The sequence below is a fragment of the Protopterus annectens genome, chromosome 7.part0, assembly GCF_019279795.1.
Source record: "Protopterus annectens isolate FY-2018-M chromosome 7.part0, PAN1.0, whole genome shotgun sequence".
Lineage (NCBI taxonomy): Eukaryota > Metazoa > Chordata > Ceratodontiformes > Protopteridae > Protopterus > Protopterus annectens.
The window spans coordinates 953,644,528-953,660,271 of record NC_056739.1 but is presented as its reverse complement, the minus strand read 5'-3'; positions in this window follow the sequence as shown (position 1 = coordinate 953,660,271).

Sequence of the window (15,744 nt, the reverse complement as noted above, 5' to 3'; positions counted from 1 at the left end):
ACTGAACCCTTATCTGTTTTTCTAACTGAGAAATTGAAACCATTATTAACATGTGTTAGGGCAAGAATCAAGGACACGACTGAATTTTTGCAGATTGTCTCCGAGTCTCAACTGGACCCCGAATGGCTTATGTGTACCCTTGATGTTTCCTCCCTTTATACGAGCATCCCTCATTGGGCGGGTCTTAAGGCCTTGGAATATTGGCTAAACAAAACTAATTTATACCCCCCAGGGATGAACACTTTATTGCTATGCATGGTGGAACACATTCTCACTAAAAATGTTTTTTATTTTCAACAAAACTGCTATTGGCAACTACAGGGCACGGCTATGGGTGCATCTTTTGCACCAATTTATGCTGATCTTTTTATGGGCTACATTGAAGAAATGATTATATATGACCCTATGCACAACATATACCTACCGGAGATTGATATATGGAGAAGATACCTGGATGACTGTTGGCTTGTATGGAAAGGAGGTGAGGAATACCTCCAGGAATTTATTCAGCATTTAAATGGGAACATCTGGGGCATTGAATTTACTGTGGAATACAATCAGAGTGAAATCAGTTATTTGGACGTCCATTTAACACGACAGGGAGACAACACTCTCAGAACATCCGTCCACAGAAAATTCCCACAATATAACACTCTTCTGCATGCTGACAGTTTCCATCCTAAACACATCATTAGAAACATACCTAAATCACAATTCTTGCGGATGAAAAGGATTTGTTCCTCAGTGGATGATCTTAATAATCACCAAATTGATTTGACTAAGAGATTTTCATCCAGAGGTTATTCCACATGTGCTATTGAGTCAGCAGTCCAACTTAGCCATGTCAAATCCAGGGATTCTCTTCTCCAATACAATACCAAATCTGACAATAAGGAATCTGATCTATGTAGATTTGTTACTACTTATGGCAGGAACAGTGGTAATTTAGTAAATATAATCAATACTCATTGGAATATATTGAACTCGAATCCCCTGTTGGAAGACTATCTTGGAGAACGATGTTATTTTTCTTATAGGAAAGGCAAAACCTTAGGATCATTATTTTCATATTATAAAAAAACTAGGGTTATTGATCATACCCTAACTCAAAGGACACTAACTGGGGACAAACTTATAGGCATTTATCCATGTGGACATTGCAGCTTTTGCAACTATATTTTTAAAACAACTAGTTTCACTAGTAAGAACACTGGACAAATATATAATATACAATTTTTTGGCAATTGCAGTTCAGACTGGATCATTTATCTTGCCACATGTACATGTCAAGCATTTTACATTGGCCAAACGTCTAGACAGTTTCGTGTTAGGATCTCTGAACATCTTGGAGACATCAGAAACAAGAGACTAACTAATGCATTATATAGACATTTCATCAAACATCCCACGGCCAAATTTACATTTACTATCATTGATCACATTACAGGCAATCGATCTTTCAAAACAGGTTGGCATGACATCTTAAATGCCAAAGAAAAAAGGTGGATTATCAAACTTGGGGGGCTTTTCCCCCCTGGATTAAATGATAAATTATAATCCGTAACTAACTAACACTTGCATTGTGGATTTATCTTTTATTTTATTAAGTTGTATAACTAATGTTTTTGCATCCCAGCTCATTAAAGGATGATGTGGTTGGTATTTAATAATAGACATCTAATACCCAGATTTATGTTTCAGGTTCATATTTGGGTATGTATACATTTTATATGTATTTTATTAATTTTGTCTATAATCATGGATATACCAGCTAACCGTTCCTTTTTTTACATCTCAGATTTATATGCAACAAAGAAAAAGTTTTTGAATATGCTTATTTCTAACCAATACTTTTGAATTTATGCTTTTGTTTTGACTTTATTTGTTTTACTATTTCAGGAAGTGATGTCACAAGAATCCACTAATTAATATTATATAAGATCATGAATAATTCCTTTTGCTCACTGCACTACTGATGAAAGCCTTGCCGCTGAAACCGGTCTAGTTTCAGTTCTAATAAAACTTATTTTGGATCCTCCTTGGTGCTGGCAGTTTTTCTTTCTTTGGGCCAACTCATGCATGGCCAGGTCCTGTGGGGAGCATATAGGGCTGAGGCGTGGGACTGGTTGGCACATGATCTCACCAGTGCCACAGGAATACCAAGGACTGGTGAACAGGTCCGTCACCACCATGCGGACCTGAAGAGATGGAAGCAGGATCAACTGAACCGTTGGATCCAGGAGGCCCGGCAAATGCCCAATGCCCCACTACTGAGTAAGTTACATGTAATTATTTATTTAAGAAATTAACCTAGCTGATATTATGGATATGTGTATTCCAATATTACTTCATTCACATTATAGCTGCAGGTGTCCGTTTCATGAACCGTCGAGCCTATGCTGATAGGCTGATGCGGTTGCTCCACCAGACAGGTCAGTAATTCTCTCCCTGTAACTGTAAAAAAATATATAAGTATGACAGTTAGCAAAAGAGTGCAGTGTAGTCACTAATAATAAAATGTGCAAGTAACAGTGTAAGAGAGTTTGCAAGTATTGCTTGATTAGAAAAGTGTGATGCAGCCTGTAATCCAAACATAAAAATGAAACAAGTCTGAAATAAAGATGTCCCACCTGTAATATAATAGTACATAATCTGCAGCAGGCTGAAAAGTACAGCTGCAGAAGCTGAGTAAAACACATGTGTGAAATATATCACTGTTGAAATTCTGAAACATGACATAAGTGAGACTGTTGGAAAGGATTGTTATAACTAAAGATAAAACATGTCAATAAAGCATAGAATTAAGTACCATCCTGAATTGTAAAAATAAAACAAGTGAGAGAGTGTGAGAAAGAGGTATGAATCCACCAATAAAGTAGTAATAACACCTGAATAAAGTATACTGCAGTCAGTACAGAAGGAAATGAATGTGACAGGCAGAACCAAACAGCAACATGTGTTGAAAAAAGTACTGAAGCTGGAATGTGTGTCCCAAAATCTGGATATGTTGCTCTCAGTTTGCAATATGCAGATAGTGTGGTTGTCTGAAATACCAAACATCCACAGTTGTCTATAGCCATATAAAGCAAATGTAGCAGGATGATGTAGCTGAACAGAGCCAGATATGAATGTGTATGGATAAATATGAAATGTATATTGATGTAACAGTAACATTCCTATCACCAACCTGAAGTAGTTATCACATAGGAAACTGTAGGCAGACCTGTAGTGTGTATATATCTGCAGGTAGTAGAAATGTACAGCATATGTATAGGTATTTGAAGTTGTTAATTAAATATTTCTTCACCCTACCCTATAACCACAAATAATCCATTCCACATGAAATGGGTATGTGCATTCACAATTAACACCCCTGGACATTTGTCCTATTGGTTCAAACATATTTGCATGTACGTTGATGCATGTGCCCTGTTCATACATCCAAACCTGATGGCCTGTTGCTATCAATCAACCCTGCATGTTGTTGGATTGTGTATTGCTGTTCAAACTATGCATGTGTTATGCTTGCTGTTCAATGGCTTGAATTTATGGGTGTTTGGTTAATGGGAACACTAATGCATGCTGTTACAACTAATTGTGAATGGTATTGTACGTTATTAACCCAAACTGTCATAACATAATGCAAAACATAGGACGACAGGGAAGGCGGGTTCCAGCAGACCCACCTCTCCCACCTCAGCTGGCGAGTGCACCTGGCAGTAGTGCCCAGGCCGGACCCTCCTCCGGTGGCCCTGTGCCACCTGTGGGTGGAAGCGCTGCAGGGGATGGGGCTCGTCCCCCCTCTGCAAGCGTGGCCGGAGGAGAACATCCACTCACCCTCCGTAGTGTCCGGACTGTGGTGCGTAGGGAGATCCGGCACGCTGTGCTTGGGCCCCTACGACAGCTTGAGGCATGGGTGGCACAACTCACAGGCATGCCTGCTGCCCGGCCTACACAGCCCCTAGCACAGCCCCGTCCTGGGCAGTGAAGGCACAGTGGCAACTGCCCATGGGTGGGGATCTCAGTTCCACTGTTGCCATCTGTGGGCTCATGGGCTCGAGATATCCAAACATCCGTCCCCGTCAATTGTGTAACCCCCCACATGTGTCATACACCACCCCTGTATGCATCTTGTTTGTCTTGTCTGTTAACCTCCCTTACCTACCTCCCCAGCTATACCGACTTCCTGTACCTGACATACCACTCCCACCTGAAAAAAAAAAAAAAGGGCACTCTGTACCCACAAAAAAATTACGCCCCACACATAGCTGCCCATTTTTCACACATGTCTGCTGGACATGTAAACTGGCAATTACAATTGGCTGTACAACAAATACTATTGTTGTCCTCACAGCTCTCTCAGGGGTGGAAGGTTTCAAATTTCACACCAAATTACAAACATATGCACAGCTGTTGCTGATGAAGAAATGGGCAGCTATGGGCCTTTCCTACATCCCTCTTGCAAATCCCGAGCTTGTTTTCCTACTGTCCTACCCTCTTTGTGCCCCATTTTTCACCACTTTCCTATCTTCCCATTTTCTTTTTTTTAAAAGAAAATAGCGCGGGTGTGCACGAGAGTAAGCACTTTTAAGCAGTAGTAAGCGGGTGTGCGCCTCTGTGCACTTAGCTAAGCGTGTGTGCGCAAAGCTAAGCGGCAGAGCACATGTGTGACCTCCGCGCAAACCAGCGCTAACCTGCTTACAACTGCTTAAAAGTGCCTTAGTCACTCTGAATGACAAGGCCTGTAGTTTACTCAGCAGCAAAATAAAATACCTCCCTCAGTCACAAACCCAGGACCTTGGAATCACTAGTTTACATGACTTACCACTAAGCCATGAGTGCTATACAAGAACATTGTGCTGAAAGAAATATATCATAAAATAGTAGGAATTAATGTAAAGGGAATATAGCAAGTCTAGTACACAAAGCATGTCATGTATATTTACTGTCAAATCTAGTGGATTTGTAAAATAGTACTGTGTGGTGAGAAACAGTCATGCTAGTTGGTAGCTACTAAGTAATAATGTCACAGTAGCATCTGGCAAGCATACTCAGAGCAGGATAAACACTGCCATAGTTGAATAGTTAAGGGATCAGACATAGCAACTGTGACTGAGTTACAGGGATGTCCCTGATGTGAAAACAAATGTCAACTGTGGCACACTGACACCCTGTCAAATGTACTAACAGTAGGCAGAAAGGTGTAACTACACATGCAATGGTAACTATGACTTACTGAAGGTATGCACCACCTGCACGGCACAAATGGTGTACTAATACATATGCTTGAAATGACCCACAGTCACAACTGCAGAATATCAGAATATGTCATTGGAGTAACCCACTGCTATGTACCATTCCATGAGGCTGATAAAAGATGCAGCGGAGAGTATCTGAGGCCTGCTCAGCAGCATGATCAAATACCCCTGTAAGTGTCAAGGCCCACACCATGGCCAGACCATACTGCATGCAGTAACACCCTACCACAACAAACACATAGGGAATTGCTGGCCAAACAGATTTAGCAAGCATTACAAGCTGTGAATGTAAATGGAAAATAGGAAAGCCATAGCAACACATTACAGGAAAGACACCTAGCAGGCATACAGCGAGTGAATGTAAAGGCCAAATATTGAAGCCATAGCAACAGATTGCAAGAGCCACTGCTATATATCAGTTACACCACAATCCCCACAGGAAAGCACACACACCCATATGCACAGTATTACTAGTCGTAGGTGTCAGTTCACATACACACGGAGAATAGGACACTGGAGGAAGGAATACTCAGCTTACAGAACAACATGCAATGCAGTGTCTACAACACAGCCTGAAATATGAGAGACATACCATCCCTTACACTCACAGAACAGTGTCCACAGCAAACCAGCATGGTCACCCTGATAATCTGAAAGGGTTATGCCTACCTAACAGACCTTTTTATAGCACAGTCCTGTAATCACAGTGAGAACTGCAATCACTACACAACAGGCTGCATGCAATTAGTAAATGCTGGCTAATAATTGGTGCAGCGGCCATCACATGGACATGTGCAGATACCTACAAAAGCATCCTGTACTCCCAGTCCACACATGCAATACTGTCATTGCACCCGCTGGAGGTAGAGAGAGAGAGAGAGGGAGAGAGAGAGAGAGAGAGAGAGAGAGAAAGAAAGAAAGAAAGAAAGAAAGAAAGAAAGAAAGAAAGAAAGAAAGAAAGAAAGAAAGAAAGAAAGAGAAAGAAAAAAAAACCTGAAACATCAAAGCAAAGAGGCTGACAGCAGGCCAAACAACTGCAAGCCTACACAAACAGCTGCAACAAACACAGGTAATGTAAAGTACTACTATAATACTCTACATACTGTGAACCCTCCAGATGTGTTATTGGTCTGTATCTATGTATATGAAGATGTGCATAGGGACGGGGACATACTGAAACTGTCATTGAAGACTCCACATACATATGTATGTGATGGTAGCTATGTGCACATAGCAATGTAGGTTGTAGTGCAATGTACAAGTAGGTTGTGCAGTAATGCGTGTTCAGCAGTACGTTACTGTGTGTATACATATGTGGAACTAAAAAGGAGTGTATATATATATATATATATATATATATATATATATATATATATATATATATATATATAACAAGTGTATACGTATGTATATCGAGATATGTATGTATATATATATATATAATATGCATATGTGTATACATAGATATATATAGTTTCACAGTGTCATAGTTTAGTACTAGCCTATCTGCAGACAGTGTATAGAATAGATTTAGAAACTCGCGCCTCTTTATAGTAGTTACAGTGAAGATCCCCCCTAAATAATAGCATTAGTTTACTGTGCCTCTGTCTAGTAGTGACACAGAGAAGACCCCTGCTGTAAACCTATGATCTCCCATCCACTTGTCAAGAATGCACATGAAGAGTGTCAGTGAGGGTCTCTGCCTAACATGAACTGGGACCCTGTTCCACAGTATGGGAAACCTCTTAGTGATGGATATGTCCCTACAGTATGTACTATTCATATGTGGGCTGAGGTTTAAATCTATAGCTGTCGTGCTTCTGATGGATTTGGATTGTATGAGGTGGAACATGTCCATCACTACCAGATTGGACATGTCCTACTACATCAGGCACCGATCACCCCTACGTAGGCAGTATGCTATGGAATAGAGCATGAGTTACGTTAGTCTGGCAGCATATGACAGTTGTTGCAGACTCTTGATCCTCCTGGTGATGTACTCATGGGGTCCCCCTAGCTGTTGCAAGTGCCAGGTGAGGTACATACCAAATGGGGCATAGTACACAGTCATGGGCCTAATAAGGGAGGAGTATAGGGGTACAATGACTCCTTTTGATGTGGATGTGAATCCCTTCATGATAAGGTGGGCAAGGTAGGAAGTCCATCCAACCACTTTGGCAATGTGGATGTCAAATGAGAGGTCAGCATTGCACAGTGTCACCAGGTCTCTGATTACTTTGTCTGTACTCAGTGGGCTATTGTCTATGTGATAATATGTGGTACCTTGTCCGTCCAAAAGGGTATGAGTATACATTACGTGGCATGCAATGTCAGGCCATGACTCCGGCAGCAGTTGTTGGTGTCCGTGAGGCCTGTCAATAGGATGCATGTGTCAGCAGGTGTATCGCCTAAGGCGGCCAGTATGCAGTCATCTTTGAACATTGTCAGCCACTACCCTCCCATGTCTACTTCCACATCTGAGAATGATATGCCGAACATGAGCAGTCCCAGGACCACATGTGACTGGCTCTGAGTCTGACATGGCACCAGTGAGGTTGACTATAGGGTTTCTATCCGTTAGCCGGTTTGCAACCCATCATGTGACATATGGATTTACATTTCAGCTGTTGATCATGTCTATGATGGCAGAGTGCGGTATTGTGTCGAACGCCGTAGGCAAGTCCAGGTAGGATGTATGGACCACTGTGCCCTCAACAATGGCTCTAGTGATTGATTTGAAAAGGTCAACCAGGTTCATAAGGCAGGATCTGCCCTCTACAAAGCCAAACCGGGTGGGATCAAGTGTCTAAGTCCCCAATGTCTCTGTGTATGGGTACCATAATGATCCTTTCCATAGTGTTGTAGACCAGGCTGGTTAAGCTTATGGGGCGGTAGTTACCAGGGTCTGTAGAGGTGCCTCCTGTGTGGAGTGGGACTACTGTTGCTGTATGCCAGTGTCCAGGTACATATGCTGTAGTAAGGCTATGGCTGAATAGCATGTAATATGCATGTGTAGCTCCTCTTACAGTTCACGTAGCATGCAACCTGCAATACCGTTGGGTCCCATTGATGCTGTGTTTACAGCTCTGCTGAGGGAGGTTCCCAGCTGGACATCTGAGATGACAGGGAGGTTACAGTCAGCTGGGATAAGTAATTCCACATGTGTGGGTGAGGGAGGGGAGAAACCTGCACTGAACCTGTCTGCCAGACTGTTGGCATTATCTGTGTGTTCAGTGTAGCGTATGTCACTGTGAACTAACTGTGAACACAACTGAGGGTTCCCACCCAGGTGTGCAACATAGCAGAGGAAGGCCTTGTGGTTATCTGTAGTGACCATAGTGATGTCCCTCTCATTGTTGGCCTTGCATGTTTGTATGACAAAACGTATCTTTCTACTACTGCTGATCAGAGATGCCGTAGCTCTATGGAAGTATGCTCTGCCATGCAGTAGCTACCTTCTGTTGTTATACAATTTGTTCATGGCTGGGGTCCACCAGACAGGACGCCTGCCCTTGGTGGAGAGGGTCATGGTTTCATTTGTGATTGCATGATCCATGCATTCTTGGAGATGTCTGTAGAAGCATATGTGAAGGTGTCTGCATTGTGGGAAGTGGATTACACTGGCCCAGTGGGCATTAAGGATACCAACTCAGTTATAAGATGTGTAAAGTCGGCATGTGAAAGGTTTCCCACTGTAGTCTTCTGTGTTGTGGGGGAGGTGGGATATGTATATCCAGGGGGATTAGTCTGTGGTCAGATGTGACTAGTGAGGGGTATACTTCCAGTGTGTAGCACATTGTCCCCATGTTTGTGATGATCAGGTCTAGTATATTATCTCCTGTTGTGGGAGAGGTGACTAGCTGTTCCATTGCATTTGACATAGTGTATTCCAGGAAACGTTGGGCTAAGGTGTTTGGGGTAGAATAATGCACCCAATTTATGTTAGGGTAGTCGCAGTATCCCAATATGATGATGTGTGGTGGGACATTCATATCCTCCAATGTCTACAGGAAGGCTGACTGTGGTCCCTGAGATTGGGATGGTGGTCTGTAACATGCTACCAGTTGTATAGCAGGTTTGCCTACAGTTATCTGTACCTGGATGGTCTGTGATGCTTCATGTGTTGCCGCTAACCTGGTGGTGTGTGTGTCCTCCATGAATATGGACACACACCCTCCCTTTTTGTTTTGTCCCGAGTCCTGGGGCCAAAATGCATGATACAGGGTATAGCCTGGTACCGCTGGTGTGCTCTCAGGAGTCTTGAACCAGGTTCTCACTTACTGCACAGCCATCGAAATTGGTAGAATATGTACGTACAGATATATTTAATACACACATACATATATAGATATCTGTAGAGACTTATACATATACAGATAGATCTGACTGACAACAGATATGTCTGTATACTACTATCTTTCACTCTCTGTCCCACCCCCTCACACTCGCCCTGTGTCTCTCTCTCACTCACTCCCCCTCTCTCTCCACATCTATATGTATATATCTACATCTATATATACATATTATATATACATATATACAAACAGATATATATCCATATACAGATATAAATATATCAATACATATATATATATATATATATATATATATATATATATATATATATATATATATATACAAATATAGACTGTGTGAGGCACATGTGTGCAGATGTCTTGCAACAGGTGCCTGGTGTCACAGGCATGGAGTGAACACCATTGTGGATACTGGAGTACCATACCCCATTCAAAAACACTGACACCAGTAACCACCACATATGTACATGCCTGCACACCACTGCATGTGTCAGGGGGGACAGGGTCAACAAGTGTACAATAGGCTTCACATTGATATACACAGTGGCACACTATTCCTGTAATACCTGTACATGGAATGTGTCAGCGGACATGGTGTGTCAGCTATGGACATGTAGGTCACTGTACCCCTCCACACCCCACAATGTCCTACACGGTATGTACCTCCCATGACAGCTACAGATATGGAGAAGGACACAGACATATGCAAGTAACTGTGTCAATGCACTCAAACACCACAGAGCGCACACAGACTACCTACATAGAGGTTACCACTGCTGGATATACATAGTTCAGTCACACCCATGACCGTTGTCTACCAACCATGGTAACACCTCCAATATCCACAACACAAATTACCTATGTCTGTCATCCTTGTCACTGCAGTATAGAGCACATGGTTTAGGTACGGGACCCTACCCACAGATATGACATACCCTGTAGTACACCACACAGAATTAAGAAGCAAGGCTCCCCATGAGTAGATGTCAGACATACCCCTGCTGAATGTTATGCTGATAGGTAATATGCCATATGAGTCCGCCTGTTTAACTGTTTGTAAGGAGCAGGTACGATCGTAACACATGTGTCACAAGGGACAGGTTAGCATAACAGTATGCTGCTGTAGGCCCAGAGCCAAAAGCACACTACCTACCTAGGACACAATGCACACCCATGAACACATTGCAAACGGAATATGTGAGGTGGAATGAGTGTGCTGTCACTGGGTGCATGTTGTGTTCTGGTGTGATTGCTCACCATGACTGTCTGTCTGTCATGGTAGTGTGTGTCCTTGGTGTGAGGCCAGAGACAGGTGTGTGAGGTATTGCGATCAACACATACTACATTGCCATATGTTGTGCTGTGTTACCCTGTATGTCACTGTGGTGTAGGTAGGGTTATGGCAAGTAAGAGTAGTGTGCATTACCAGTGAAATATGTAACGTGCATTGTGTGCAGTGCATGGGCTGATAATGTTCCCCATACAGTACCTTGATACAAACCCCCAGTGTGAGGTTGTGTATTGTACCCGAAACAGTGTGTTGACTGCTGCAGTATACTAGTCTGTTGTATGGAGTGTGCCAGGTACTGTTGCACAGTTGTCCGGTGAGCACTGATATCTGGTCATGTACATGTGTATCCCCCAATAGACAGACAGATGTTATATATGGTGCCTAAGTTATATCACTGCAGTCGAGTATTATGTGTATTATGTGTGCTATAGTTTGCTGACAGATATTGCTGACATATTTTCCTTCTCCTTTTCAGGGCCATGGTTCACCAGCGGAACCCAGTCTACTCCGCTGCAGAGGAAGTGGAGATACACCAGAGCCTGGTGCGGGATTTTGCTGTACTCTTTTCCTGCACCAGCCAGAACCAGCAGGAGAGGGCTGCACTGTGGCAGGTACGCCATCACTGCAGTGATTTAATTAGAAATGTCCATCAATGTGCGGCGGATATCCACAGGCAGCAGCTTGCCACAGGTGGTGGGGTGGCTAGACATCGCCCCCTTACCAGACTGGAGGGACTACTCCAGAGTGTTGTGGCTCCAGCACAGCAGCAACAACAACAGCATACATGTGTAATGATGGAGGCTGGAGCCACACAGCAGCAGGACACAGAGCATGCAGGTAACATGCCATGTGTATAGTTGAGCATTCTGTACACTGTTAGGTTATGCATGTGTGAGGTGTGTCTTCGTTTTGTAGTTGTAATCTTGGTAATTAATGTGCATTAGTGATAACCTCATTATCTGCAGTACACCTGTGGAAGCTAACTGTTGCACTACTGAACTGTATCATGCCCACAGTATCAATGGCACAGTTGTGCCCACTGATGATAAATGTCTCTTTTCCGCAGGTCCTTCTGGTGTAACAGCAAGGCAGCCTATCCATACTGGTGAGTGTGTAATACCATTACCTTCAATACTCTGTATACTAATAGTAATAATAGGCTGAAGCAGTAGTGCTATGTGTTTGATTGCAGGTGTGTTTGTGTCTGTGGGTTGATATCTCATATACTGAGGTGTGTGCATGTGTGCATGTGTGCATGTGTGCATGTGCCCATGTGTGCATGTGTGCATGTGCACATGTGCGCATGTGCGCATGTGTGCATGTGCCCATGTGTGCATGTGCCCATGTGCCCATGTGTGCATGTGCCCATGTGTGCATGTGTGCATGTGTGCATCAGTGGTGGCATTGTGTACACATTGTAAACTGTGTTTCCTGTCTTACTCCCACAGGTTCTGGTGCTGCTCTGGTGTCGTGCAGCAGGGAACCTGAATCAGCTGCTGTGGATAGTGATAATGATGATACCTGTGTAATTGCACAGGTAGGTGTGCCAGGGTCTGTCATTGGTCAGCCAATTGACACTACACAGCTGTCGACCCCATCAATGCGCACAGTCATCCTGCCAATACATCCTTTGTCACCAATGTCCCTAGGTGATGGACAGGATGCAGTGGGCATTGACCAGGGTAATGTGGTACCAGTGGCACATGCATCCCCACACTGCAGCCATGGCCAGGGCCCTGAAACGGTACCGCACTGGCAGAAGTCCATGGGTTCTCGTTGGAGCATCCATGGGCGTACTGCCCCTGTCAGACATGCCCGCAGAGGTCTTTCAACCCCAGCTATGTTTTGGGCTGTAATGCAGGCACAGTCACGTATGGAACGGTACACCAGACAGGGTCTGAGGGAGCTGAGAGCATGTCACACAGCCATGAGTGACAGTATGCGTGATGTTGCGGCTGCCATCCGCAACTTCACCGAGGTCATTGAAAGACGTTGGGGGGACACATTAGATCTGTTCCACAACTATATGTCCATGAGCAAGGGCAATGGTGGACAGTTGAGGCATCGATGTGGCCGTATGCCAGCAACAGCAGCATCTGGCAGCCGTCGCAGATGACAACAGGGCCGCAGCCACTCACATAGTGCCAGCAGCAGCCCCAGCAATGCTGGGTCTGTGCTGTCATCAGACCGCCCCAGGAGACCACGTGCACATGGCGCTGGACAGTCCCAACAGGGACCTGTCTCCAGTCAACAAACACCTGCTTCTGATGACAGTACCCTGTCTGGCTTAGTACCTGATATGATCCTTAGCACCCCTGCCAGGCACAGGTACCGTGTCCATGGCAACAGACAGTGATCTGTATGACCTGGCAGGTACAGTCTGTAGCTGTCCACAAACACCTGTATATGGCAGCCATGAGGTGGGACTGTGTGCATTCATACACACATGCAAAGTGATAGCACCTAGGGCTACCACATCCACGCACACACAGCATCAACATTGCCCCATCTTGTACTGCTGCCCCTCACCAACACACACACACAGACATGTCAATTGGTTGTATCAGTGGCAAACCCAGGCATATCAGGTACACACCCTGTGCATATGATGAAACTGTGCCACCTCCTGAAATCTGTAAAATCGGTGCAGGAACAGGTTAACATGGTGCTGATGCACAGGGTGACTACATAGACGTATTGTAATAGTATGATGTTGACAACAGTACAGTGTAATGATAGCATTGTGGGTATATACCAGCATGCCTGATGCAGTTACAGTATGAATGTCATTGTATTGTTTTGTACACCCATAGTAATTACCACATTGTTCTGTCTGCACATCTTTGCATACTGGTGGTGAGAAAGTGAATGGATGGCCACCTACATAGGTAGCACAGGGGATACAACAATGTACATATTGATACTCAATGATGGCCATGTCAACTGCGAGTTGCATGCTGTCCACAAACGACTCTGCAATGCAGATGTTCCAGGATGTTGATATCTGTGCTGTACTACACAACAGGTTCAAGGCTCACAAGAGCACACTAGCATTACAATGTCACACCTCATACCATGCATAACAGCACCAAAAACAGAGAACTAACTATGACAGGAGGGAGAGTGTCCATACATGTCAAGGATACTGTGGTGCCAGGACAGGTAGCATACATCATACTAAGTCTGGAACTGCTGAGTGAGGGCTCAGTGTCTGTTATTTGACATGTGTATTATTACAGGTATGAGCACTTGGATATCAGGCCAGTTATTCAACATTACAAAGGTATGTGGTCTATACACTTGTGGGGGGTGTGGCTGGACCCAGCCCGTCTGACCTGGGAATGTCTGGGTACTGGCTTAGAGTGCCTGCATATATGCACTGTTACATACTGGAAGTTGTACACCTTGTTTGTTGTAGCATAGTCGACATAAAGGCCTGCTGACTGTAGCTTTGTTTGTATGCATGTTTGCCTGTTATGTTCCTGAAACACTGATTCCACCTGCAGCGCAGATATACAGTGCCTCTGTGGATCCCTAGTGACATCTGTGTTGCTTGCTGTACTGATGTCCATGTGTCATTTGACAGAATGTCACTGTTTGTCCTGTTTGCATGTAGCTTGCCTGTAACACATTGCATATGACTTACCTCACATTTGCTCAAGACAGCATTCATATATGCCAGCACTAACAAATCAGGAGCACTACACCCTCACATAGTCACCTTGAGTACCTTGTTCCCCATTGGCCCTATGTGTCATTACTTAGCATGGGAGTCACAATGCTATGGTAGCATGTGCAAAGGTCACCTGTCGATCTACTCTCAGGTCCAGTTGGTGAATCTGTGAGTCATGTGGCGATGTTACAGCTGCCTCATGTACACAGACAACCCTCTCCCCTTCCCATACACGTACAACACATGTGAGAGATGCAACCACATAGTCAAACTGGAGGCTAAGCTCTGTTTACACAGCACTGGCATTCCCTGTCAGGTGGAGTGGGATACTACAGTGAATACAGTACCAGTCTCCCATAGACCTGCCACGACCACAATCCAAACACAGAAACACACAGGTACATTATTGGGCTCTCAGAATAGAATCCTGCCTGAGCAGCTGACACATGCAAAGCAGACACACAAGCAAACGTTACGCCAGAGCAGAGCACATGCAACACATAGCTCACAAAGCCTGTGTGCCAAACAGTCTCAGGCCATACGGCTAGACAACACACCTGCTACAGTTGTATGAGGTACCTCTATCGTCACGTACACAGTGGTCCTGCTCCCAGGCTGAACAAGGTGATGGTCATGCTCAGCTGCCCATCGGGCACTATGTTCCACCACATAACACAAGCAAAGCGGTCACTCTAAGGCATGTAGAAGTATGACTCAGTCATTGTCTGTGCCAGTGTGTATGACCTCTGACGCACCTCCCTGGACTACATATTAGGGGACATAGAGGGGCTCTCTGAGCTTGTGGCACAGGCTGGTATGACCCTGGTCTTGAGTAGCATCTCACCCTCACCATGAATGCTGCCATAATATGTAGACAGGATCATCAGTTTCTGCAATTAACGTATCTTTCAGTGACATCCACAGGGGATCCAATGCCTGTCAGTGTGGGATTACATGCTGGACATGCCACATTGCTTTGCTTGGGACAGCTTGCATCTGTCACCCATGGGCTGGTGTATATTGGCAGAGGCTGTTGCTACACACATAGTGCCTTTTTATGCAAGGCTAGCATTACATAGCCACCTACACAGGTATCACACGGGATGGGATACTAATAGCAATGCTACTCAACAGCAGCAGTGTAAACCTCAAGATGCATGCAGTGGAAACTGTCCTTAGCATGGGGTACAGCAATATCCGTGCAGT